The sequence below is a fragment of the Ursus americanus genome, chromosome 18 (assembly GCF_024610735.1).
Source record: "Ursus americanus isolate L20-20 chromosome 18, mUrsAme1.1.p, whole genome shotgun sequence".
In the NCBI taxonomy this organism is placed as follows: domain Eukaryota; kingdom Metazoa; phylum Chordata; class Mammalia; order Carnivora; family Ursidae; genus Ursus; species Ursus americanus.
The window spans coordinates 41,412,331-41,439,298 of record NC_142144.1 but is presented as its reverse complement, the minus strand read 5'-3'; the positions used below and the strand labels follow the sequence as shown (position 1 = coordinate 41,439,298).

General features: G+C 43.8%; 1 protein-coding gene across 1 annotated transcript in view; it reads right to left on the bottom strand.

Annotated features, from left to right (window-relative positions):
* The window catches only part of MOB3B (MOB kinase activator 3B), a 188,948-nt gene that overhangs the window by 90,870 nt on the left and 71,110 nt on the right, over positions 1-26,968 (bottom strand). The window lies entirely within an intron of this gene.

Sequence of the window (26,968 nt, the reverse complement as noted above, 5' to 3'; positions counted from 1 at the left end):
AAACATTGTATTGTGATTTTTAAAAATTATTAAATGTACTTATAAAATGTTAAAAGATATGCCTTGAAAATCAGTTTTCTCTGTTCTGAGTTTGTAGACAGAAAAAAGATGGAGATGTACAGATGTCAGGTGTTGATGGGGTCAGGAAAAAAAGTGCCGTCAATTGTCACCTGCAGAGGAGCAGTATAAATCATCCTAACAATACCGAATAAGCATGAAATAGAATATACTAGAGTTGAGGTTTTGCTTGTGTTCTGCATAGAGAACCAGAAAGACCATGACCTGGGGAGGCAGGATGCCTGCATGCCATTCCATCCAACAAACATTACTGGGGCTGGTTATGTTTCAGGCACCGATCATGCCTGTGACCTGGGGTCATTATACGACGCTGGGCTTCAGTTTTCTCATCTGTAAATCAGGCATAAATCCTGCCCTGCTGACTTAAATCACAGTTATGAAAATCAAGGGTGAAAAATAAATGACTAAGCATTACAACTCTTCTGGCTATTATTATTATTGTAAATAAATGAACAATTTCACCTGTTCTATAGATATCTTTGGCCCTACACATAAGATAGTAAAAGTAATCACTATCGTTTAAAAGACTTATCCATGATTGAAATCATTCCTTGTCCCAAGCAAGCAACCATTGGTATGACTGTTGTCCTAAAACACCCTCACCTCTACTTAGACCCTGATCATTGGACAACGGATGAAGCAGTTAGTAGGAGTTTTTAAAGAGAAAAGACAATAAAGTTGGATTTATTATTATCTGGTTTCTGTTCTCTTTAGAAAGCATAATGTTTGCACCATCACATGTGTAATAACTTGTTCAGTATCTGTCTTTACCACAAGACTAGAAGATACATGAATTGTTTGTCTGCTCAAAGACAGTGCCTTCACATAGACACAAAATACCCCCAAATATGTATTTGTTTAATGAATAAGAGTCTAACTCAGACTCAGTGCTTGTAACAGGAAAGTATCAAATATTTATCCAGAACCTATTATATGCCAGGTACTTTCTAAGTGATTTTGCATATATTAACTCATTCACTCCTCAAACCACCACAGCAAATAGGTGCCAGTATGCTCACTTGACAAATGAAAAAACAAGGACACAGGGAGGTTGCGCAACTTTCTGAAGGCTATATAGCTAGTAAGCGGTAGAACTAGGACACGAATCTGGAGGCTTGGCTCCCGAGTCTGTACCCTTTAATCCCTGCACTAATGCAGGGTGGATGTCTACGTACTGTGTGATTGTCCAGTGCCCCAGCTTCCTGACAGATAATCATCACTCAAATTGACTTAGCCTCTTGACATCCCTCATGCTCATGTGTGATGCTGTTAGATAACAGAAGGAAAATGGGAAAAGGACATTTGCAGAAGTTTCTATGGCTTCTTAAAGACACTAAGACTAAAGATAATGCACTTAGAAGAAAAATGATTTGGCTGATTTAGAGGCTCATCCCAATAGTCATGACCAAATGAAGCCATGTCCAAGGCTTACTGGCCTGGGAAAGAGAGCTAATGTGGGTGGAGCTCAAACTAAAGGTCCAAAGAAAGACTGAGGAACAAGGTAGCTTGCCTCATTTCAAGTCAGGATGTCTTTTTGCTATCCTTCTCCCATTTTGCTTCATTTCTCATATATTTTTACATAAATCAAACCCCACAACTGTGGGGAAGATCAACTCTGAACGATTCCTGTCACTGTCAAACCCAGTGAAGGAACCCCAGGGGCTCGTCACAAACCGCACAAGGACCGCTGGCTTCTCAGTTAACAGGACTGCTGCTCGGAAGCCTGGGAGCCCAGCAGAGCCTGAGAGTGAAAGACCACTGTAAAGAGACTCTACAAAGGAAATTCTGATGACGGGCTAATAGAAAAGTGCGATGTGTGCTGGCCACCAAGCAAGTAATATATCAGCCTGGAAAGCCAATCCATGAATTGATGCATACATATCAAGTTCCTAATACCTGCCATAGATTGGGGCTTTAGGGTTATAACTGGTACGTCAATGGCAGCCATCCTTGTGCCCCTAAGAACAAGGGCTCTAGACCTTCCTAGACCTCCCAGGCCTGCTTCTATCCCCTTGTCAAGGCAGCTGCACATATGCCCTGGGCTTCTATAAGATATGCCTATAATCCTTGAAATAAATTTCTTGCCTGCCACCCCCAATTTATTGTTTGTTCACTTAAACGACTTTTGTAGTTAGCTTTGGTCAAAGAAAAACCCTATTCAAAGTCATCGGAGACAGATTTAGTACTATAATTTGGGATTTTTCAGAATTTAGAATAGCAACATACTGGCACAGACACTGCTTATTACATAACACCCCCAGCAGGGCCAAGAGCAACACCTTAGAATCAAACACATTAATATCTTTGTTGCAAAACATAAGAATGCTCATATTAAATTACATAAAGAATCTAAGTAGCCTCATGCCAGAGGAAAACACTTGTATCTTTTAGACCTTTTCTGGACTCCGGGATGGCTGATAATAAATTATAAACCCATATTTATAACTTGAAGTCCAATATGGTGGGCCTTACAAAACTGGACGTGCTTGGGGTGGGGATGGGAGACAGAGTTCAGGGGGCCTATCAGAAAGCCTGAGGGCCCTTCCACCAGTCCTCTCCTCACTTCATTTCTCTTTTTCCTACCACCCCCTCCAAGGTATTTCCAAACTTAATGTATTTCAAGCATACATTTTATCACCCATTCATCAATCAAATCAGCTCAAAATGTGGGGCTAGAAAAGGCACAGAATTAAGTGAGGAAGACTGACTGGTAACTGGCTTGTCCATTAGACAACACAATGCTGATTCATGTAGCAGAAGGAAAAGAGCAATCTGCTTCTCTATGAAAAAAAAAAAAATAGGGCATTTGGGTGGCTCAGTCAGTTAAGTATCTGCCTTCAGCTCAGGTCATTATCCCAGGATCCTGGGATTCATTCACATCAGGCTCCTTGCTCAGCAGGGACTCTGCTTCTTCCTCTACCCCTCCCGCCATCGCTCGTGTGCACGCTCTCTCTCTCAAAAATAAATAAAATCTTTAAAAAAAAAAGGAAAAAAATAGTCCAATATTTACTCAATCCTTCCCATAGCAAAGGATGGTGCTAAGCCTTCAAATAAAAGGTCTCATTTCAGCCTCTCAGTAAATTTTAGGGGGTAGGTGCTATTATTATCCCCATCTTATCTATGAGGACACAAAGACTTAGTAAGGTTAAGTAACTTGTCAGTAAGTGGCAACAGTGGGTTTCCAACCTCTACTGCGTTGATACCAGAGCACACACTCTCGATCTGTTTAACTTGGTATAAATAAAGTCATCCACACTGAGTGGTACTCAAACCCAATTTTCTCAGTTATAAGCATCACTTAGGAAGGAAAGAAGGTCGATAGGTTTTGTGGTTGTTTTGTTTTCCTTCTTGCTAGGCATGAACAGGACAGGAAGGTGCTTGTGTTGAGAGGTGGGGAGCAGGCTTGCAGAGCACAGCTTTTTAAGCCCTTATTGGTTGAGATACCACACCTATTGGCCGAGCTCATGCGCACAGAGGTCCAGGCGAATCTCTCATTTGGGCACTAATTCCACTCCTGTGGGGATTTATGAAGCAGACTTGAGAATGTCAACGCCATTGCCTGTCACGGAGCTCTAGTTCATGTCTAGGCAGCAGCTGCTGCTTCTTCAAAAGAAGTCTGGGCTCAGCTGAATTTTGATCTCAGAGTAATACATGACACTCTCACCCTCCACCACCTCAGAATTCAGGGGGAAAATGAGATGCTCCAGGTTCCCCAGGACTCTTTTTCCCAGCTTGCACGATTTCCTTTTCTGCAGTCTCCTACCGCCCAGACAGGGAGGCCTGGCTTCAATCAGAATCGTCTCCCCTCCCCCATGAGTGCTTTGAAAGCAAGCTCTCCGAATTCATTACAAGCACAGAGAGGTGGAAGAGAATGGAATGGGCAAGGACACTTGATTTTTCTTGCAGAACCCCATGCCTGTGTAGGCAAGATGGAATTTGCAAGCACACACTGGATTATCCTAGATGCCAAATTCAGCAGAGGGCATCCAAGTTTGCCAAAAGCAAAGGCAGAGTGAGTGCTACATGCCCCCCTAAAAGCAGATGCAGACATTCCAGGGCAGGGAGTGCAGAAAGCCTCCAAGGCTTGACTTCTTACCCATCTGCAGTAGAGTTCAGGGCCTGATGCAGCCCTAAGACACGGCTGCTTCTATTTTTTTCCCCCACCCCAGATCCAGTGCTAAGCCTCCTTGGTATAATCCACACAGATAATGTTCTACGAAAGGAGAAATTTCAGTAGCTGATACTGCACCAATGGGCAAGCATCCCAAAAGAGTATCTGGTTATCTCCTAGGGAAAAGGAAATGCCAGCGAGACTGAACCACTTTACCTGACAGACCATTCCCACGTGGCCAACATCAAACATTCCTTTGGAGTGACCAGTCTGAAGAGAAATGTCTGCACAGACAAGCATAATTTTTTCATAGCCAGCCACCTCTATGCCCTAGTTACTCTAAGGGTGACTTAATGCCAATCCAGGTGGTCATGTCTTTACAGTAACTATGTGTGTAAAAGCTGCCACCGAAATCTCGGATTCCTAACGAACTTGAGATATGGATTTAATTCAATCTGTTGACTCTTCTCCCCCACCCTCAAGTTCAAATGCATTAAAGGAATGAACAGAACAGTAAAGATATTTTTTGCCTTGTCTTTGATCTAGCTGGAATCTACACTTCAACGTGGGGTGGCAAATGAATGCCACTGGGTCAGTCTACCTGTCCAAACTTACCTCCCATCGCATCTTTCAGGAACGCTTACAAGGTTGCCCTACCCACTCCTCTGCTGCTTTGTTTCCCTCCTGGGTACGCTCTCTTATAGGTTCTCCAACCCAGTTCACCCGGTCCCACCTGGTCTATTAGTTGGTTATCATACCTGTGGGCCTGGCTACCTAATCTGAGCTAAGTCCTCCATTTCCAGCTCCACTGAGTGGTGTCCTAACCTACCTCCTCCATCTCCAGCTTAGTCCAGTATAGTAGCTTCTAGGGCACAATCCCTCTTCTAATAGCAGCCACTGCAAACCATTTGGTCTATATCATTATTATGGGCTCTTCATGCATTCAGTAGCTATTTACCGAGGTGCTGCCATGGAGTAGGCACTGTGAAAGGGGATAGGATGGTGAAAAAAATAATGTCCTTGTGATCAAGAAGCTCACTGTCTCGTAAGTCTGTGCTTCTCACACTTTGACGTGCATATGGGCTACCTGGGGATGCTATTAAAACAAAGATTCTACTCCAGCAATCTGTTCCTGGGTTGGTTCCAAGATTCTGCATTTTTTACAATTTCCCATGCAATCCCATTGTAAATCACACTTCGAGTACAAAGTAGTAGAAAAATGGATGGGCAGGTAGAGGGGATGCCCACATGAGCACCTCTAACTTGGTCAGCAATATCACAGCCAAGACCCAGAGGACAAGTAAGAGTTGGCCAGAAAAAGATAGGTTTGGTCTGTGTGGAAAAATGAGTGGTGGCAGAGGCAAAAGGTAAAATAAAGTAAAAATGCTAAATTTCTATCACTGAAGTCCCAAAGCCCGAACAGAAGGAACTGTTTCAAGATAACATATTGATGACTCCTTGGTGGGGGAGACGGCACTCCATCAAAGGTGACAGCTGTAGGGTGTATTTAAATGTCTAGATGGTAGGTGCCCGGGCTCCCAACTCTGCCAAAGATTCCCATCCTCCAAGACTGGCACAAATGCAACAACTCAAGGGGACCACATGGGCTGGGACAGTGGGCATCTCAGTGATAACCAGGGTAGATAAAGGACTGGCTAAGCTGCCTTTGACACAAAGGCAAGTCCTAGAAGCTCTGCCAAGCTCTAAGGAGGGAGAGAAAGCCTCAACAATGTCTGGGTCTTCGTGTCCCACCACCTGGTAGAAAAAAAGACTGTACTCAGATATAAGTTAAATTAAGGAAAATAAACATGACATTCCAATCACACTCAGGTTTGTGTTCTTGATTCATACACACTTCAGAGGCTTAAAGAATTCAAAATGGGTTAATCTGGTGATGACAGCCAAAGGGAGAAACTCTGGCTTTAGACCCACGCTATGGATGCCAGGGCACCAAGGGAAAGAATAAGAGTAACACTCCGAGTGCTTCTCACCAACCACGGGAACACTGTTGTTATACTCACTTCAAAGAACAGGTCTTGGTTGAGGTTAGGACTTCAGAATAATGTTGTAAGATGAACCACTTGGAAAGCCCACTTAGATACAGCAGTCAACACACCAATGAACTGCATAGCCCCACAGTGAAGTGTGTGATCTTTGGAAATATCCCCATGGGAGGAGATGGTATATGCAGAATGAGTAATCGTGTCTCACAGCAGACATCAGCTGAGACCTGATCCCTGAAGTCATACGAAAGGAGAATGGGCGGGAAATCTCTCCTAAAAATATTTTAATCCCATTCAGAGCAATTTCTCAGAGACCAGGAAACAGTTAAGAGAAAAATATATCTTAAAACTATCAAAATAAGCAGAGGAAATACTCTTGGGAGGTAGAACATGGTTTGTTTTCTCCGTTTGCTGTGGTAGTTTGTTAACAGCAAAAAGAAGAGGCTGGGCCAGGCACCAGGGAGCAAGGAACCTGAGTAAAGGAGTACGCAGACGGATGCTGTGGCTGATGCATGGATGGGAAGCTTGAGCCAGCTTACCATGGGTGGAACGGTACCCAGTTTCAAGGTGATGTTCAAGGTCATGAGTCTAAAGTTTCATAACCATGAGTTTCAAGGTCACCATTCAAGGAATAAGCACAAATGCCAGGTAAAGGCACACATGACATCTCTAACAGTTACTGTGAAAGCAGGTATCAGGGAGGAGTAAGAATGTGTTAAGGCTTGGGGTGCCTGGGTGGCTCAGTCAGTTAAGTGTCTGACTCTTGATCTCAGCTCAGGTCTTGATCTCAGGATTGTGAGTTCAAGTCCCACATCGGGGACCATTATGGGCATAGAGCCCATTTAAAAAAAAAAAATATATTAAGGCTTCAAGGGTCTAAGATAGTGTCTGAGACAGAAAGATCAGTGTTCACAGCCCAGAAGTGAATTCAACAAAGCTCTCTGGGCCCCTTTGCTGCAACAGAGTTCCCCAATGGGCCCCACAGATAGCAACTGCCTTGTAGGAGCTTCCCAGGGTACTTCCTAAAACTACACTGCCTGATCAACTTTTCTGAATAAATAAGGAGACACTGCTAACCCCTGACCAGGTACTTCCACTATCCACCTCTTCGGCCAGGCACACCTTCTCGGTGTAAATGGGGAAGGCTGGAGAGGTTGCTGAGACTGTGAGGGGTTGGCACCTGATTCTCCAACCTCTTCCTCCCTTTTTAAGCAGGCAGGCTCTCTCGGTCATCGGAGTCATCCTTCCTGATCCCAACAAGAAGAAAGGCAGACCCTTAGGGAAAATTTTGAGTGACAAATTCTTATGAAGCAATGGTTTGCAAACGGTGGTCCTTGAAGCTTTAGGGTTCCATTTCATGAGTGAGGAAGGTACTTCACCTTGGGGGGGGGGGCTCTCAGCCTTTCATCCACCACCGTAGCTAATGCAGATCCAATTTTACTCATTTTGTTTCCAGTTCTATACCTTTGTCTGTTTGAAAAATATAAAGAAAGATTTCAAACCAGGAAAATGGTGCGTCTGTACCACAAACATCATACCATATATTTTAGAGTTAAAACAACTGGAGAGTTGAAGCCAAGAGAAAAGCAGAGTGTGGCCAGGTGGGATTCAAAGGAGACAGGAAATTCCTCAAAGAGGTCATCATAAAACACAAAAGCTCATTGGGCCAAATATTAAGTGAGGGTTTCTGGGTAGTTGTTTTTAAGTCTTTTCTGTGAAAGTGGGCACAACAATGCCTGCTTCTTACCACCACGTTCACCTTCTGAACCCTCCCCTTCAGAACATTAACCACAGGGATTCTGTTTCACGTTTTGTGAAGTTGCCATCCTGCCTGCCGGAAAGAAAAAATTTCCCAGTCAAGGATCAGATTTCACCTGAGACTCTTAAGCCCCAAGAATTTGGCCACTGCTAATTTAGCCATTCCTTAAACAGGTTCCTCCACTTGTAAATCACTGGGATTTTGCGCACAGCTAGAGAAACTGACTTCTGCAATTGGGGAAAAGTTCAACTTTTCCTTTCTTCTTCTTCTTTTTTTTTTCTTAGAAGAGAAACTTCCATTTTTGAAAATGGTTTTCCACCCCTGAGAGGACATTCTCTGTATTCCCAAAGGAGGAGATGCTAATCACCCTACAGTTAAAAAATAAACAAACAAATCCATGAATCACAACCAAAGAATCAAAAGTTAAACCAACAACAGTATTTTCTTCACTTCACTAGAGATGTGTGGTTTTATTTTAGTTGTTAAATCTAACTCCTGATCTTTCCAGCAGACTTCGGGACTCAATAACCACGTCTGAAAGGAGATTCAAGAAAGAAAATGGAGACAGGGAATCTTTTTGGCTGTTCCTTCCCCAATCTTCACAGAATACAGAGGGCACCAAAGCTCGTCAAGATGAGAGCCTCATCTTGTCTAGAAAGACAAGACTTCCCTTGGGAGGAAGAGCTTGACCTCGAGTGGCAACAGAAGCTAACTACTATGGAGAGAACACGAGAACTTGGATGTAAATCTTCCCCGCAAAGCAAAGTACAGCACGGATGACTGACAGCCACACAACTCCTGAGTCTCCACGCCCCTCACTTTCTTTTGCTTCCCTTTTCATCTGTCTTTAAAGTGTGGGGTCGGGGTGATGGGGTGGGGGAGGTGTAAAGCTGGGAATCTGGTCATTCTCAAATGCAAACTCCTGAGGCAGCCCCAGGGGAAGAAGAGAAAGAACATTTTTTTTTTTCAAATGACACCAAGCAGCCTTAAGTAAATTCATTTGTTCAGAAAAGGTCGGTAAAGTCGTGCTTTTCCCATTAAAAACTGTACACAACGCATCAACATGAGGCATAAACACAGCTCCATGTACCAAGAGATAAATAAATATGCTAAAAATTCCCCCAAACTCTCTAGAGTACCAGGCTGATGTATCACACAGAATAGATGAGCTAAAAGTTTTTGGACATCACAGTGCTGGGCAGTTGAGAGAAGAGCTAAATAAACTTTTCAGGGCTGGAATGAACTGAGCACCAGCCTGGAAAAAAAAGGTAACATTAGAAACAGGCCAACATCCATTAGGTAACGCACTTCACAAAAGCAAAAGACATCAGGCAAGCAGCTACCATTTTCAGAAAAATAACGCAGCGACTTGCAATGCTGAGAGAGAAACTAATTACAAAGAGGAAGGCAGCCTATTATTAAAACGGCCACAGAAAAGAGCAGTGGATCCACAGATTCACTCCCAGTCATTTCTAGAAAACTTATTCTGATCGCCCAGCCAGATAGGAGCTCTCCTTCTTTTGCTATTCTGTAAGATTTCTTTCTTTCTTTCTGTAAACTGAATTTCTTTCCCTGGCTAGTAGGGATAGTAATAACTCCATCATAGGATGGTTGCCATGTGAAGTATTAGAATAACTGGTACGCTAAAAGGTTCTATTTTGAGTTGTCATATTGGTAAAGCTTTTATGTTTCACTCTTTCCTCACTTTGAGATGGTAAGCTCAAGGAGAGGGAGTACTTTTTGCTGTTCTTTCTGTGCCTTGCAATGCCTTAGCCCTTGCCCAGTACATGGTGGATATTCATTCACTCAGTCTCTTTGGATCTGAACTGAATCCCAGCCAGGATTGCGTACTCCTGACCCTTGTCATGCCCGCAGAATGGGTTCTGTCATTGACGATCCTTTTCCGTAAGAGAATGTTAGCACTTGAGAGGACCCTGAAGTCTTCGAGTTTTATCCCTTCCTATCCAAAAACAGCGTTGGGAAAAATGCACAGTTCCCAGCTTGTATATTAGGGTGGGTTCAACTCTAAGCTATGTGTGAACTAGTTAGTGCCCCTAGAGGGTATTCTTTCCCTGCCCCCTTGATTCTATGCCTTCTTGTGCAGGGAAAGGGGGTACCAAAGTAAGGCATCAGGATGAGGTGAAGTAGGAAGAGAGAAATAAAGCTGTTTTCCAACCTCAGCTAAAAACACAAAAATATTTCCCAATTACACTGAGTCTTGATTCGTCCAGGAACAAGAGAATGATGCTAGAATAATCAGTCCAGGGACATCCTCTCTTCCTTGAGAATATTCTCTTTCCTTTAAGAAAAAGCAACATTTTCCTCTGAGGAAATTTCTTTAAAATGAGATTTGCTGATTTTCAACTAGGCACCCTCCCCCAAATTTTAAACCAGAAATCGCTCCAGTCCCTAGCTCCCCTCTTTTTCAGCTCCAAACACACTTCCACCCACGTCTGTCCCATGCCATAGCTCTTAGGTTCGCCCACCTCGAGCAGGAAGATGATTTTAAACTAAGAGGCTCCCAGTGAATTAAACCACAAAGAGGTGAAATCGCTGTCAGATGTTCAGTGGAAATGGGGGTACAAACCTCACTTACTGTCAGAGAAATCAGAGATGCAAAAAGTCTCTGAGATAAGTTAATCTCATGTCTTCTGCCTTAAAAAGAGAGGTGTTTCTCTCACTTCTTCATACAGCCAAAAATACCAAAAATGAGTCTGCAAAGCCCCATCTCCACCCTTCCAGTTAATCAAGTCTGAAAAAGTTCCTGGAAGCAAAACAATGGAGGGAGGTTGTGCTGTGAATTGTCAAGGTCTTTAGAATCCCTGTGATTTATAGATGAGAATGAAGCCTTTCCGTGCATGTGGAAGTTGCAGGGTATTCGTAACGCACGGTTTAGGCATTGCAGGCTACGGCAGTAAACCTGCTGAGCTACTCAATCACCGCCTGGGGTGACCTCTAACGGAGCCTGCAGAGGGCAAGCAGCCTTTTCTCCGCGGGTCAGAGTTCTTGGTTTACCCAAGGGCCTTGGATTGAACCAAAGAGAAAACCACTTGAGTGAGCATAGCAAATGCCAGCAATCTGGTGGAAGGGAACGAGGGCAGGAGGAGCAGTGCAGCACCATGAGGCAAGAAATGGAACTGAGAAGTCAAGACCCACAGTGTTCATTGACCCTCTCCGGAGATGCATGGCGGCTTCCTGTCCCTCACTCCTCCCTCTGCAGGCAGAGGTTCTCTGCTTTGGAACTGGGAAGCGGAGCTGGCAAGGCTCTGTTAGGTACTGATGTCCATCAGAATCTCTTCAGGAGAACGGGCCTGCCTTAAAAATGTGTTCGCCTCTCCTGGATTGCTGCCTTCCCTTCTCGCTCTATGGACCTGTATTGTGCTGGTCTGCTTTTCTGAGCTCATCTGAACCTTTCAGCATGCTACTCTTTGCAGCCCTCCTGCTCTCCGCTCTGGTTTTCCTCTGGACAGACTCTCCTGGTTTTCCTTACTCTGACTTCTCCAACTCCTTTACCAACATACCCCTGACTCTGCCGCTCCATGAACTATGGGGTCCCTCAGGGCTCTATCCTAGGCCTTTTCTCTTTATACTTTAAACTCCCTTCTTAAGTGAAGCCACACCTATGGCTTCAATGCCCTTTGCATGGCCCACCTCTTTGCCGAGTCTCAGACCTGTATATCCACTAGCCCTGTGCATATTCTCACTTGGATGTCTCAGAGGCACCTCAAAATCAATTCATCCAAACTTCCAGCCAAACTCCCCCCAAACTCCTCCTTCAAGATTCTCAATCTCACCAAGTGGCTCTACTCAGATGCTCAAGCCAGAAATCTAGGAGTTACCCTTTACTCCTGTTCCCTGCTCTATCCCCATATATTCCATTACTGATTCTCCCTCCTAAATCTCTCCAATTCACCAATTTCTCCCCACACTTGAGTTTAAGGTCTCACCATCTCTTATCTGCGTCACTGCACGGGGCTCCCAGCTGGTCTCCAGGCATCCCTTCTTGCCACCCCCCCATTTGTGGCCAGGGCAATCCTTTTAACGTTCAAGTCTTACATTGGCTTATCTGTCATCAGAGGCTCCCTATGACGGCAGAATAAAGCCCGGAGCTCTTCTCAGTACCTCCACGTTTTCATGCATGGCCTCCAAGGCCCTGCTACCCCTGGCAAGCCCCTCGTGTGTCACTCCTGCCTCACTCACTATGCAGCACTCACAACTGCCTCCTGTTATCCTTCGGAGATGCCACACTTTTCTCAGCTGGGAGCCTCCACACACGGCTCTCTCCTTCTGCCCAGAACACCTCCCTCCCTGACCCTCTCGCCCTCGCTGAATGGCACTTGCCATCCAGTGTCACCTTAAGTATCACTTCTGAGCCACCCACCTTATAGACTGTGTGTGTGTGTGTTAATTATTCATTAACTTTATTCCTTTTTAGTGAGTTTCAAGCCCCTGCTGACAGCAACAGGACAACTGTCCTATTTTATTGGACATGAGCCAGTTAAGGAGCCATGGCTCTCTTATCAAATTTGTTTACTTATTTACATGAGATCTATTTATCTACTAGTCATTGATGACTATGATCCATTTGATGGGGGGGAAAAGTAGAGTCATTTCTGATAAAAAAAAAAATCTCCCTTCAGCTACTACAATGTGCATAACACTGTCACCAGGGCCCTTCCTTCTGAAATCCACTGATGCAGCCTGCATTTGTCAAACTCATTATTTATGAGCAGTGAGCTATGCAATAGAGAATCATCCTTAGGGAAACATCTGCCTGTCTTAGATCTGAAACTGCTTATTCTCCAAGGAAAAAAGACTTCAGTTTTTTTTTTTTTAAATGTCATTTAAAACAATGTATCGAAGTATTTTTAGTCTGGACCCTTCTTCTGAAAGCATGGGATAATTACTTTGCTAAATCTTATCGAAAACAAAAACACACTGAGAAGCTATGGGAGAACAGAAATCACATTGCTACTTCTTAAATTAAGGAGATGGACTGCTGGACGAGATGAAGGGAGCACCTTGATAAGGCCCTCCCATGCAATATGTCAGATGAATTTTTCCTTTTCTTATTTCATTGAAATACCATTTAGACATTTTGATGCCAGCTGTTTACCTGTTGGAAGCCACATTCACAGACAGCAGCAGCAGTAACTGCATAGACAGTTGAGGGCACTGAGAGGAGCAGAGCATTAACCTTAGAAAAAGCCTGAGCAGTAAAGTCAGGGCACTATCAGCTAGAGCGGAGCCTGAGTCAGAGCCCCATTCCTGCCCAGCCTGGGAGCCCTCATTTCTCCCTGCTCAAAGCACGGTGCCCAGCCTGAAGTTGTAGCTGGCTTCTGAGCTTCTTCTAAGGTGGTAGTAGGAGGCCCTCTTCAGTGGCAGGAAGTTTAGGACCCCTAACAGACCCATGAGGATGAGGCAGGTGCTTGGGGCAAACCAGTAGGAGGCAACCAATGGAGCCCCGGCAGATGGCAGAGTGCTATGGCAAGAGGACAGGGGACTAGCAGAGGAACTGGGCTGGCCGGTGGTCAGCATGGGAAGGGACTGGCATCAAGTAGCGTGGACCGTGTTATCACTCTGGACACCAGAAGTGACTCCAGTATGGGCACAACTGGGCAGACAAGGTGGGATGCCAGTCTTAAGTGACTGGGGCACCAGGTAGAGCTCCAGGCAAGAATTCACTTGCTGGTCTTGGAATGTGGGATGTGGGGTTGGCCTAATAAATAAGATTAGGAGAGACCAGCCTGCCACTAAAACCTGGGAAGAAAGTCAGAGCCTCTGGCAGGTTAAATGCTCCAACTATGGGAACCGAGGGCTCTCAGAGGTGTGGAAGAGCCCCTGAGAGGTAGGCACAAGGACCGGGTGGAGCAGTCTTTGTATCCCACGGACGAATACGGTACTTGGAATGTGTAGGGGCTTAATAAGTAGCTACTGAATTAATAACCCTGAACCTGGCTCTGAAACCTAGCTTTTTCAAGAAACCTATCCTTATAGATCTACTTATTGGGTAATTTAAGAGGTTCACTTTGATCATAACCCCTTTCAAACTGTCTTGGTAAAGGCTACGCTATTATATCTGAAAAACTCGAGCCCTGCTTTTGGTTGTCTTTCTCCTGAGCTGACAGAGTGCCCCATGGACCTCGCTCAAAGGCCAGGCGCTGGAGAGCACGGCGGGGAGGCCAGGGAGCTGCGGGGGGTGAAATGTACACCTGTGCCACCTGAAATAACAGCGCGTCCAGTCAGCCCCGTGAGTCATCGCAGACGGATAAAGGCAGCCAGACTCCAGGGCTGTTCTAACAGTCAACATGTTTTCTCCTGGCTAAAAAAATTTCACGGGCCCCGAAGTATCCACTGTCTGAGGGGTGACTGGGAAACCATGGCCGAAAAGCCCACCTCTGCAGGCGGTAGAGCAACCTGCCCCCGACCCTGCCTGTCAGGGGGTTTGCGGCCTCTAGAGTCTTTACTTCTGGGAGCCTCAATCCTTAATTGGGATGTGCAGTTTCTGGGAGAAAGACCCAGCAACTACTTTACAGAGATACGGTACTGGCAATATTATTAGGAATCATGGTAGTTGATATTTATCGCACATCTGTGTTATCCTAAGACCCCACAGCAACCTTATGACCTAGGTCTTCCAGCATTACAGGAGAGGAAAGAGGGTTAGCCAACCAAGGAGCAAAAGAGGGAAGGCAAAGGGAAGCACAGGGATTGCACACATGGCAATGAAAACGGAAAGCTGAAGACTGTACTATATTGGTCTGCTCAGTGATTCAGGGTGAAACCACTGGGCACTGCAAGCTGACATACCCTCATATTCTTCTTTTTTTTTTTTCCTCTTCTTCTTCCTAACCAGTGAGACTTTTAATCTTTACACACACACACACACACACACACACACACACACACACACACACAATCAACCCTCACCACACACGTGAAAATCACTGAACCACCTGTCTCACCTTATTAATTAATGGGAGGTTAGTCCCATTGACATCAATGTCCCAAGTTGCCAGTGACTATGTGTCAAAATCCCAGCATTCAACGCCATGACTTGAAATACTTTATTTTATCCATGCAGGATTTCTTCTGCAAAGGCCTCACTTTGGTGTCATAGAGAAGTCACACTTTTTTCATCTTTAGGTTATCCTTTCATTTTTTTCTCTCTCACTCAGTCTTTGAATATCTTTATGTCTATAAGTTTATGCGAAGGCATGCGTGCACATGCCTAGAATGTGCATATCACAGTGAAAAAACACAATGGAGTCAAAAAGAACTGCTACAGGCCTTTACAGGCTGTGTGACCCGTGCCGCCCTGAGACAGTTTCCTTATTTGGAAAACAAGCAAAAAACACCTCTCTAAAAAGGTTATTCAAAGTAAGTGAACTTTGTAAAGCACCTAATGTATTGTAGATGCTCAGTAAGTGGTATACATCATTATTACAGCAAGTGCATAAAATCAAAGCTAGATAATGATGACATCATCCACTCAGGAAGGCAGACGTGAGATGTGCCTCTGACAAAGCAATAAAACACATTTCATTTGGCATAAGATATTTTTCTAAAGATTTATTTATTTATTTTAGAGAGAGAAAGAGAGAGCGCATGCGTGGGCGTGAGCACAAGTGGGAGGGGCAGGGGGAGAGAGAATCTCAAGCAGACTCCTCACGGAGCTGAGCGTGGAGCCCAATGTGGGGCTCGATCTCATGACCCTGAGATCACGACCTGAGCTGAAACCAAGAGTCAGAGGCTTAACCAACTGCACCACAAAGGCACCCCTGGCATGAGATATTTTAAAAACCCCAGTTAAAAACTAGTCTATGCACAGAATCTGTCTCATATCTGTCCACTTGCAGGTTGAAGCACTATGGTCATGTTTATCTAAAGCTGACAAACAGTTGTCTCCAGCACAATGTCCTTTGTCATGGGGCTCAGTTAATGCGGAATTTAATTATCTATGCTGATGGAAAGAGCAGGTCACAGATAAACCAAAAGTGCAAATACTTCTTAGATCATTCATTCCATTTCTTTCCCATAATCGCTCACAAGTATGACTTAGGTCTTGGCTAATACTGGCATTCTGTAAGAATATATACATTGATGGTGAGAAGAAATTCACGACCTCTCTGATTCAGACAGAACACTACCCTGAACTTGAATACTTGTTCCATGACATTTGCAAGGTGAATAACTGGTGGTGGCCTACCACTCTTCATTGTATGGCACAATAATTATTTCACAGCAATTCCATTCAAATTTTATTTATTTTTTTTATTTTTATTTTTTTTAAGATTTTATTTATTTATTCGACAGAGATAGAGACAGCCAGCGAGAGAGGGAACACAAGCAGGGGGAGTGGGAGAGGAAGAAGCAGGCTCATAGCGGAAGAGCCTGATGTGGGGCTCGATCCCATAACGCCGGGATCACGCCCTGAGCCGAAGGCAGACGCTTAACCGCTGTGCCACCCAGGCGCCCCCAAATTTTATTTTTAACAATATTTTTGTATTATATTATGTTAGTCACCATACAGTACATCCCCAGTTTTTGATGCAATGTTCCACGATTTATTACTTGCATATAACACCCAGTGCACCGTGCAATACGTGCCCTCCTTTAAAAAATACTGCCTACATGCACATCAAGAATCACCAATTAAGTGTCGGTTTGAAGACGCTCTTTAGGTTGGTGTGAACACAGTGCTAAAGAAATCAGCAAGTTCATTTTTTTCAAGAGAGTAATTAGCATCTGGTCCTACAAAAGTCTGAAGAGAGAGCCTACATAACTATGAACACAGTGGGAGAAAGGCCATCAGCGCTGCTGGGTAAATATCACAAAGTTTATGTCCTACTGATCAATGGGGCGCTAACAGTGTTGTCTAACTGGTTTATACTATCATGACGTCACCACTGTCACAAGGAACAGCAAACCCACAATGCAATTTTAATTTGTGTTCATTCAACCAGAATGTCAAGTGCCTAGTTGGTGCAAAGGACTGGCCTCCCCATTGCTTTATCTGTGTCAAAGTATTATATGGAGCCCTGGGAGTTCTTTCATGGGGATCTTTTCAGGGGCACACAAAATCATCACATTTCAACTATTTATCTGTGACCCTGGACTTGAACTTAAAACAACATATTACAATTCATCGAAATGCAGAAGCAGATAGGAGAGTCCAATTGTCTTCTAAAGAGACGTTAAAGAGAGTTACAAAAAAAAAAAAAAAACAACAACAACACACAATGCCACTCTTCTTACTCTATTTTTTTGTCTTGGGAAACCATTACTTTTCATGAAAAATATATATGTTAATATGTGATAAGTTTATTATTTTTTCAATGAATAAATATTTGTAAACTTTCCTACCTGTAATTTCTAATATGGTAATTATTGATAGATATAACCCACATAAACAAAAGGCCTTTGGAATTTTTGATAATTTTTAAGAGTATGTAAGTGTTCTGAGACAAAGAAAGAAAGAAAGAAAGAAAGAAAGAAAGAAAGAAAGAAAGAAAGAAGGAAAGAAAGAAAGAAAAGGTTGAGAACCACTGTTCTACATCTGTCTCAAATCTTGCAGCATCCCAAATCCCTGTTCCAAATTCAGTTGTCTTCCCAGAACTTAAGCACTACCTAAAATTCCATCATACATTGATTTGCTATTTATCTGTTTTCTCCATAAGCCAGTGACTTGCCTATTTGTTCTCAGATCCATTCCCCACTCTTTGCAACACAGGATCCCCAGGCTCCTGGGCCAAAGACAAGGAGGAGCACTGGTGGGAGACAGGAGGAGGGTAACAGATGCCCAGACACTTTTCCTCACCCTCTCTCCTTTGGACTCATCTTCTTGGCCCTAGGGCTTGTGGACCAGGTCTTTGCTCTGTGCTCCCAGCTCCCTCTGAGCCACCCTGGCTCCCAGGCACCTGTAATCCCTTCCCCTTCCTTTGTCCAATCCTAGGGTCATGGTGGCTCGCGCCTTTTGTTATTACCTGTTCTCTACACCAACCCAGTTTGACTTTCCAGCTCTGTCCATACTTTGGGGAGAGAGAGTCAACTCAGGTTCCTCATTTAAAATGGGGATAATAATAATAATAACAGCCAACCAGAGCTTCTGTGAGGATTAGAAAAAAATATCCAGAAAGAACTAAGCACGGTGTTTGGCCCAGAACAGGTAATACATGTTCGTTAATATGACTACTACTGTATTCTAAACTTTGGAATTTTGCTGCCCTACAGAAAAAATGGAATCTAATGTTTTCAGCTGGTGTTCAACTTTTGATTCTTAACTGGGATTCTAATGGATGTGGAAATTATTTTTTTCCAAGATCACTACCATAATTATGATATAGTCAATAACTTTTCTCAATTTTTACTTCAGTTAGAAAAGAAGTGTGCAGAGAATGCTGCAGGAGAAATTCTCCTCTGTAATCAGGCATTAGAAGCTGCAGTAAATCACAAGTCTCCCCTTTTTATATCACTGCAAAAAGGAAACAAAGCTCAAATTTATTCAGCACTTAACTCTCTGCTGGGAACTCATGAAGAGCTTCCTGTGCATTATGACACTTAATTCTCATAACCTTACAAAGCGGATATCATCATTACAACCCCCGCCCCCTTTTTCCAGATGAGGAAACGGACTCAGAGAGGTTCAGGGCTTGCCAAGTCACAGAGCCCATAAAGCGAGGGACGGATTTGAACCTGGACCGATAATGAGCCATTCACTCTATACTACTTTTGGAACACAGAAATAAAACCATCAAAACACATCCCATGTATTTTCACAGTTCCTGCCCACAGATAGTTTCCTAGGGACCTTGGTATATGTCATTAACATATTTGCTCACATTTCTCTTCAAAGACATGGGAAGACAGGTGCCCTCAGCTTTAGGCTTTTTCTTCCTATTTTGGGATGGCAAAATATTGACGGTTTATATTTGATGAGGGGGCCATAACAGGTAAATCCCCAATATTCAACAACTTCCCTCCCTCTGCTCCTTATAGGGTCCATGGTAGGACTCCCCGGCTGGGCCCAGCAACCAAGGTGATGTTGAAGGAAGTCACGCACAAGTAATTCTTGGTCGTCCGCAGATGCTGAGGCTTCAGTGTGCTGTCATGCCAAGCATTAGGGCTCCCTCACTTCAGCCTGTCACTGCAGTTTCCCGGATGACAGGACTCAGGGGGTAAGCAACAAAACAAACACTCGGCAGTTGGCTGCGGCTTCTCCCTTAAATCATCACTGCTCGCCACTCTTGGGATCCTGGACTGAGTGAGACAGAAACACCGAAAACCTATTGCTTCTTTTGAAGGATGAGTTCTCCTTTTCCTGCGAGAACACTAACAATTCATTTTGTCTCTCCATGAAGACAAACACTTTTGCTTCCAGAGGCATGCCCCGAGAATCAATTAGACACGCCACTAAAGAGGTATTCACATAATAAAAGGATTCTTTGACAAGCTTTCTTTAAATATTGAACTTTCTCTGAAAAATGAAAATGTGAGCCAAGTGACAAAAAATTCAACTCCTTCATATTTTTGAGGACTCCATCTGTTCTGCAGTCGGAACTACATGGCAGCAGTCAGTCTACGCTGGCCCAGTCGTGGTCAGTTCTCCAGGCGCCCACTTTGTGCAGAGGGTTCGGCCGAGCGCCGCACTGTGCAGCGGATACGAGAAGGTGGAGTTGGCTTGGTGCAGGCCACGCGGGCTACGCACGTGAAGCACCTTCTGAAGTCCTCCTGTGGACCTGGTCCTGGTCCTGGCAGTCAAGCCAAGCCAAGTTAATCCCATCCCTCGCAAGTTTACCTCTTCTTCCTCTGCTTCCTCGAGATGTAGCAGAAGAGGAACGGAACATGGATAATCAACTCTACAGTCAAATGCTTGATCTAATCCGTGGATTCTTTTTTTTTTTTTTAAGATTTTATTTATTTATTCGACAGAGATAGAGACAGCCAGCGAGAGAGGGAACACAAGCAGGGGGAGTGGGAGAGGAAGAAGCAGGCTCATAGCGGAGGAGCCTGATGTGGGGCTCGATCCCAGAACGCCGGGATCACGCCCTGAGCCGAAGGCAGACGCTTAACCGCTGTGCCACCCAGGCGCCCCTAATTCGTGGATTCTTATCCAAGCTTCTTTCCTTTTTCACCTCAACTCGCCTGACGCATCTATTTCATCACCCTGCTACTGTGTGATGCTGAGGGAACCGACATTTGAAGCATATCCAGCCCCGAGCTAAGTGTTTGAAATGTAGCATGTTATTTAATACCCTCAACAATCCCGTGAAGAAGCTACTGTCACACGCATTTCATAGATGAAGAAACAAACTTAGAGAGACTGAAAATTTACCAGTAAAAGTTGATTACTGGGACTCAAAGTCACATCATACAGACACTAATGCTTTTGTTCCTTTTTCCCACCCCTCTCCCCCATTCCCCGCTCCAAACTGGCTCATTTTCCCAGAGCATCCATTATATTAGAAGAAGACTTAATGGAAAAGCTGATTATATGAAGGAAAACATGGCTAGAATTATCACTTGGACTATACATTTAACATGAGTTATTAAAGCTAAAATGACAGAAAGTTCCCATCTGCAGAGGCCTTACAGGCAACACATGTCCCTAGACCTACAAGGTATTTTAAAGGAAGTGAATCACTCTTTACACATGGAGATCTAGGGGAGGCCAATAATTGGACCTCCCTTCAAAATGACATTATTTAAGTATCTATACCCTATCTATAGGGAGGTAGAGCACTGGCCAGGAGGGTAGAAAGGGAAGGCCTCTGGTGTCAGGGCTCTGCCGATGACCCCTGCTCAGATAAACAAACCTGTACTCTGTAGAAGTCAGTTGGGAATTCCAGTATGTGCTTAGGGGTCTCGTCCTTACTCCAAGTGGCTTGTACCACTGTTCCTTCCAACTCCATACTCTGTTTTGGGCAAGAGTTCTGGTTAAGTCACTTTTGTCCATCCTGTTGCACTTCCAGATGTATTTCCACATCCCTATAGCATGGCTCTGAGCCGACCTGCTTCTCTGTGCAGCTCTGACCGCCACAGCGTAGCCTTCACTGGCTAAGGAAGGACGCCATGTCTACGCTCACCAGCCAAGTTAAAGCAGCAGATGCCCCACCCCCACCCCAATACAGCTTTTTTCATCTCTGTTTTCCACTGAATATCACATATCCTCTTTGCCTTCCCAACTGATACTGAGATGTAACAACTTGTCACCTGAGATCTTCCGCATTAAAATTACATGGCACAGGTAATGGAGAACTTGGTGCAGGTTGGGACAGTAATTAGCCTTCCCTTGCAGGGCAGTCTCTAGGTCCTCTGAGCTCCCTGTATCTACTTCCCTTCTTCTCTGCTTCTTATCACAGGGAGGCACTCACCATTCTTCAGAGGCATCTCTTGGGATTTGTTGAGTGGGTGGTTATTTAACACTGTCCTCATTAACAGAACCACCGAGTCACTGCAGTATTGGGCTAACAAGGCAGGGAACGGTGACCACCCACAATAGACCATCAATTCTCCAGTGGTCATTGGGGGTGTGGAAGAGTGGATTCAGCTGTGTCTGCATATTTTCCATGAATATACAACTGAACAAACTTGGGTTCCCAGGCACCCCAAAGGAGGCAAGTTCTTAAAAAGAGCAGAACCAAGGGCACTTGGGTAGCTCAGTCGGTTAAACATCCAACTCTTGATTTCCGCTCAGGTCATGATCTCAGGGTCCTGGGAGCAAGCCCCACCTCAGGCTCCACACTCAGCACAGAGTCTGCTTGTCCTCCCCCTCCGCTCCTCCCCCTGCTCACGCACACATTCTCTCTCTCAAATTAAAAAAAAAAAAAGCAGAACCTTGGAGTTCCCATCAGTAAGGACCCGGTATAATTTCTATCAGATGCAGGCCCTATTTCACATTCCCACATGTTGGGTTTGTCTTAGGACTTTTCCCAGAGAGGATTTAACATCTGATGTAACAGGCAAGGGTAAATTAAGGGTGGTGTTGACTGTATGATAAGAATATCACAGACATGGGATGCTGGAGTAGTTGAGACCATGTCTGTGGAGTTGGGCCACCTGGGGTCTGAATCCTAGCTCTGCCTGTGTGACCCTGGCCAAGTTACTTCACCTTTTTCATCAGTGAAATTGGAATCATACTATGTGCCTCAGAGGGTTGCTTTACATTTTAAATGACATAATACAGGTAAAGTATTTAGGGTGGTGGTACCTGTCCAAAAGATGGCAGCTTTATTATTAGGCCCTCCCAACTAGTAAATTCTTCTTAGAAAGCCAAGCAGTCTCTTAGATCCCAAAGGCAAATCATGTTTCCAGAGCCTTGGGAAGACTTGCTAGCTCACAAGTTATCTTGGGAACTCCATTCCTGGCACTAAGCTGCCTGAGAACACTTTCCCCATCCTCTTAAGAGATCGAATTAAGGTAACCTTGCCCAACACTGATTTTACTGAGTAGCTTGTCCCAGATGAGACTGGTAGGCTATCTCCCCTCTTCTCCACTAACCTGTACCCACCCTCTGCTGAGGTTAGCTGCTTTAACATTGGACATGGGCAGTCTTCTGAAAACCAAGTGAGAAGACCCAACCAAATGGCCTTTTCCTTAAGTAGTTAGGCGTTCATCCCCAAACCAGGCTTTGCTCTAGCTCCTTAAAAAACATTGAAATTTCCCAAAGTCTTTGAGAGATGACAACCTGTAGAGAGATTACAACGCCACGACAGAGCAATTCAGCAATGAAGACTGCTAACTTTTAAAAAATCTTGTTGAGTCTTTTACAATGCATTTTATTATTCTAGGGATACTGTTCAGAAATTGCCTGGTGGTCTCCATGAATTTGGGTTGGTAGTTATGCAGAACTGTATGCACAGAGAGAAAAGCAACGAATACACTTGTTTCTCAGCACCACTTAGAGGTGATTATGGCTCTCGGCTGGGTGTTTCTAATCACACTGCCTCCTTTAGTCCTTACAACAGTCCTGTGAGATTGAATTACTATCGTCAGTTTACAAACAGCAGTTCCATGTTTACCAACGTCACATAACACCTTGTGAGGGCAGAGCTCCTTGAATCGATTCAAGTCTCTGTCTGTGAGTCCAGTGCTAGCTCTACCCCACGGTAAATACAGTTTGTTGATGTACATTCTGTCTTACCAGTGTTATACAGATTTATATCAAAGCCAAAAAATGAGGGAGACCTACAATAAGAACATAAAAAGTTAAAATTTAAAGGCTAATTATAAGCCCAGTTCCCTGACACCTCATGTCTGAAAAGCTCTCCCCAGGGACATTTTTATAGTCTCATATCTCCTGCCACAATATCTTGAGAGAGGACGAAACTCAGCTGTAGCCTCATCAGAAAGGTTGCCAAAGGGATGCAACTATTCCCACAATGCACTTGACCACTGAACGAACTACTCGTTTTAGAAAACCGTACAGAGCAACTAGACATTCTGGACATTATGGAAGCTGCTCAAGGTCATGAACTCTGCTTTGCTCTCTCAGTGTCTAAAACAGGGCCTGCTTCTGAGCAGGTGCTTGACAAGCATTTACTGAATGAATGAATGAATGAATGAATGAATGAATGAACGAACGAACAAACAAATGGTAGTAACGGTCATTATGGGCTCACAAAGTGTTTTCATGAGGTGAAGTCATCCCTTCCCCGATCTTGGAATGGAACATGGAAACAGTTACAATGCCTGGACACACGCTTCAGGCATTTCGGAGGTGATTTTTTTAAATAGGAGCAAACAAAAACAAAATAAAACAAAAACCAAAAAAAAAAGAAAAAATCACTTTCTTAAAAGTTATAACAAGAATTAGGCTTTGTAAAATTTTCTCCATCCTAGACAACCTCCCAGAACCACTGATTGAGAAATCTTTAGCCATGTGAAGGAAAATTTGCAAAATAATGATTCATGCAATGAATGGGGGGGGGGGGGGGGCAAGGGCATAGATTTTTCACTACTCTTGAGCCCAAACTCTGACTTCTGAATGACTTATTAGCTGTATGACCTTGGGAAAGCCTATTTAAATGTCAGCATCCTCACTGGTAAAATGGAATATTTAATTAATTTAGTTATTGCAAGAATTAAGAAAGATTAACAGTGGCACTTAGCAAGCTCAATAGACGTGAGTCCCCTCCCTCGCCTGTCTCACTTTCCTTCCCTGCTCTCTCCTTCTCTGACACCCAGATATTCTAAAACCATAAAGGTAGGTGAGATCATGTAATTAATTTTTCAATGTTCTTATTCCTCCCGTTCAGAGACTTTTTAAAAACATGAGTTGGAGGAGCTCTAAGTTTTCCACTCATTTTTTTCTGAGTGTTAGAACTAAGATATTACGTCCTATTATATAACAGAAAAACAGAGAAGCTAAGGGCTAGGACATAAAAATTATTGTTAACTAGACAGGCAATACAATAAAGAAGAAGGATGTAGCTATTTTTCTGTTGTTATCTCTAAAAGTGGTTGAGGAGATACAATGGAAGAGGAGGTGGTCTGTGCTTCTGAAGTTACTGCTGTCTTAGAAGCTTTCACAGGGACATCTGTTGACTTTTGCACAAAGGAAGCTGAAGGGGATCAAGGCGGAGTGGAAGAGACTATGGTTCACAAGGGAGCCACATCTGTTTGGTATGCTCCCAACTGAGAACGCTAGACTTCAAAATAGTACGGGTATCCTAGTTAAACTAGGATCCAGGAACAGATGAAAGATTTTATTTCCCCCCATGTGTCAGTGGCAGAGATCAACAGCTGTTCATATGCTTTAATACCTAACTGAGGGTGAAGACTTCACATCTGTCAGTATTTTCCGGTCCTGTTTCCTTGGATCGCAGTGGGGAGGAGGTGAAGTCTGAACCCCTCCCAGTTCCCAGGCAAGAACACAGAAATATGCCTGGGATTCAAAGCCCTAATGCTAAGCAGAGCTCCCCATTTCTCATCCACCCGGGGTCTGCTGTTTGCAGAGAATTCTTCTTTTACTTTATCCTGACAGACATCTTGATCATTTCCATGATAATGACTCACGGCAGAACAAAGATCAAAAAGAAGAAAAGTAAGCTGGAATCAGGGGGAGGAAGAAGAGGAGGAAATGAATTCTAACAGAGAAAGTGGCTCCTAAAGATAAGTTTTTTCAAAAGAGAGCAAGAATATAATCCAAGGGCAAATGACAGCCGTGCACAGGATGCTGATAAAGACCTTCAGGGTAAAGCTGGCGGTTTTTACTGACCCCTAACATTTCACGTTGGAAAAATTAAACAGAGAAAATTAGCCTCTATGAAGGCAAAGTGCAGGATAGACTGAGGATGCTGTAAAAGGGATTCAGTGCTTCTGTTTAACTTTTGACCACCAGCACTACAGACATGGTGGGACTTTATAGAGATGATTTTTTCCTCCATTCTTCCATCCATTGATCTGTCTATCCATCCATTCAATAACTTGTAAGGCACCAAGACTAGACTTAGTACTGGAATAGTCAAATGAATAAAAGACATTCCATACCCTTAAGGGACTTACATTCTAATGGGTGAAAGCCTTCACAGAGGACATGGTATAAAGGATGCAGGAGAAATTCACTAGTTAGAGAAGATGGGGGATTCCAGAAGGAGAAAACAAGATGGATAAAACCAGGGAGGTAAGAAACGGACTGTTTCTGGAGGGAATGAAAAGCAATCTGGGCAGTTAAACAGAGTAGTGGCAGGTGCTTATTACAAGTACAGATTCTCAGGTCTCATCTAAGAGAGTCTGATTTAGTTGTTAAGGGGGAGGGCCAAAGAATTTGCATTTTGAACAGAAGGCCCATATAATTCTGATACAAACAAACGTTTGACAACTCTAACTTCTATTGATTAACATTTCCCCAAAGATGCTAATGGTGCTTCATTAAAAAAAAAAAAAAAAGATATAGGTTCAAATTAGGAAATACTACATACTAAAGTATTCCTTTCTTGGACATTTATAATGCACATTAGCATATTAAAGTCCTTCAGTAAAGAAATTGTTTTCATTCAGCAGTTCCCAACTTATTTTCCATGGACGAAAGAAAAAAAAATCATGGTGCACCTATTAAGATCTCTCAGAACTATGTACTATGAAGCAAAGGTTGGGCAGAGCTGAAACAGAGGATTCTGACCAGGTGAGTATGTTCTGCAAGCCCATTGAATGGCTCAGGAAATGTCTGGAAAAAGACAGCAAAGTCAATGACTCGGGGATATGGCGGCATCTGCTGATTTTCTCCAAGTAAAGTCTAAAACCATCTATGATGTCCTAGTTTCCAAGCCGACTGCCAGAAGCTTCCTTACTCTCAAGTAACACACCATAGCTCTGCGATGTTATTTCTGGTCACCAATTCTATGTGGTAACCACGGCTGCCAGAGACAGCAGAAGTGCCCAGAGTTCAAAGCATCAAGGAGCAGAAACAGAAGAGGAAAGACAAAGAGGACATATCCTTGCCCACATTTATTTATCTTTATTGCTATCACATGTTCTGCACTGAGCACTGGCAGTTGGGGAAATTCCTCCTAGCAACAAAAGACGCCTCTGACAGTCAAAAAATTACAAAAAGATATGAACCTAAGAACGTCCCATCCCCCTGAGTTGCCTATTATATGGCTGGGGGCGTTTTGGAACCCTGCCTTCTTCCTCCTGTGCTGGTGAGCCAAGAGAGTTTGCACAACCACACACACCACCTCCTTCCTTAGCAAGGAACAGCACAGAGCAAGAGCATGAGAGAGCTGGACAAGTCAAGGCAGCACAGTGGTTCTGAGCGAATTGGTTTGTGTGCGGAATATTTCAAGATGTACATACTGCCCTAATCAACGTATACACGTTTCTCCCCCCCCCCCCCCGTATTAGCTTAATCACTTCCATACCCCCCCCCACCTCAACTTCCCATATGCCACATAGGGACACACACATCCCATCTAGAGGGGATTTCGACAATGTGTTCCAAATGCTTCTTTTATATCCCAAACCATCTCAGAGCTTTTTAATACTACTGTCCAACAGCACAAGTATTTTTTCAATCAT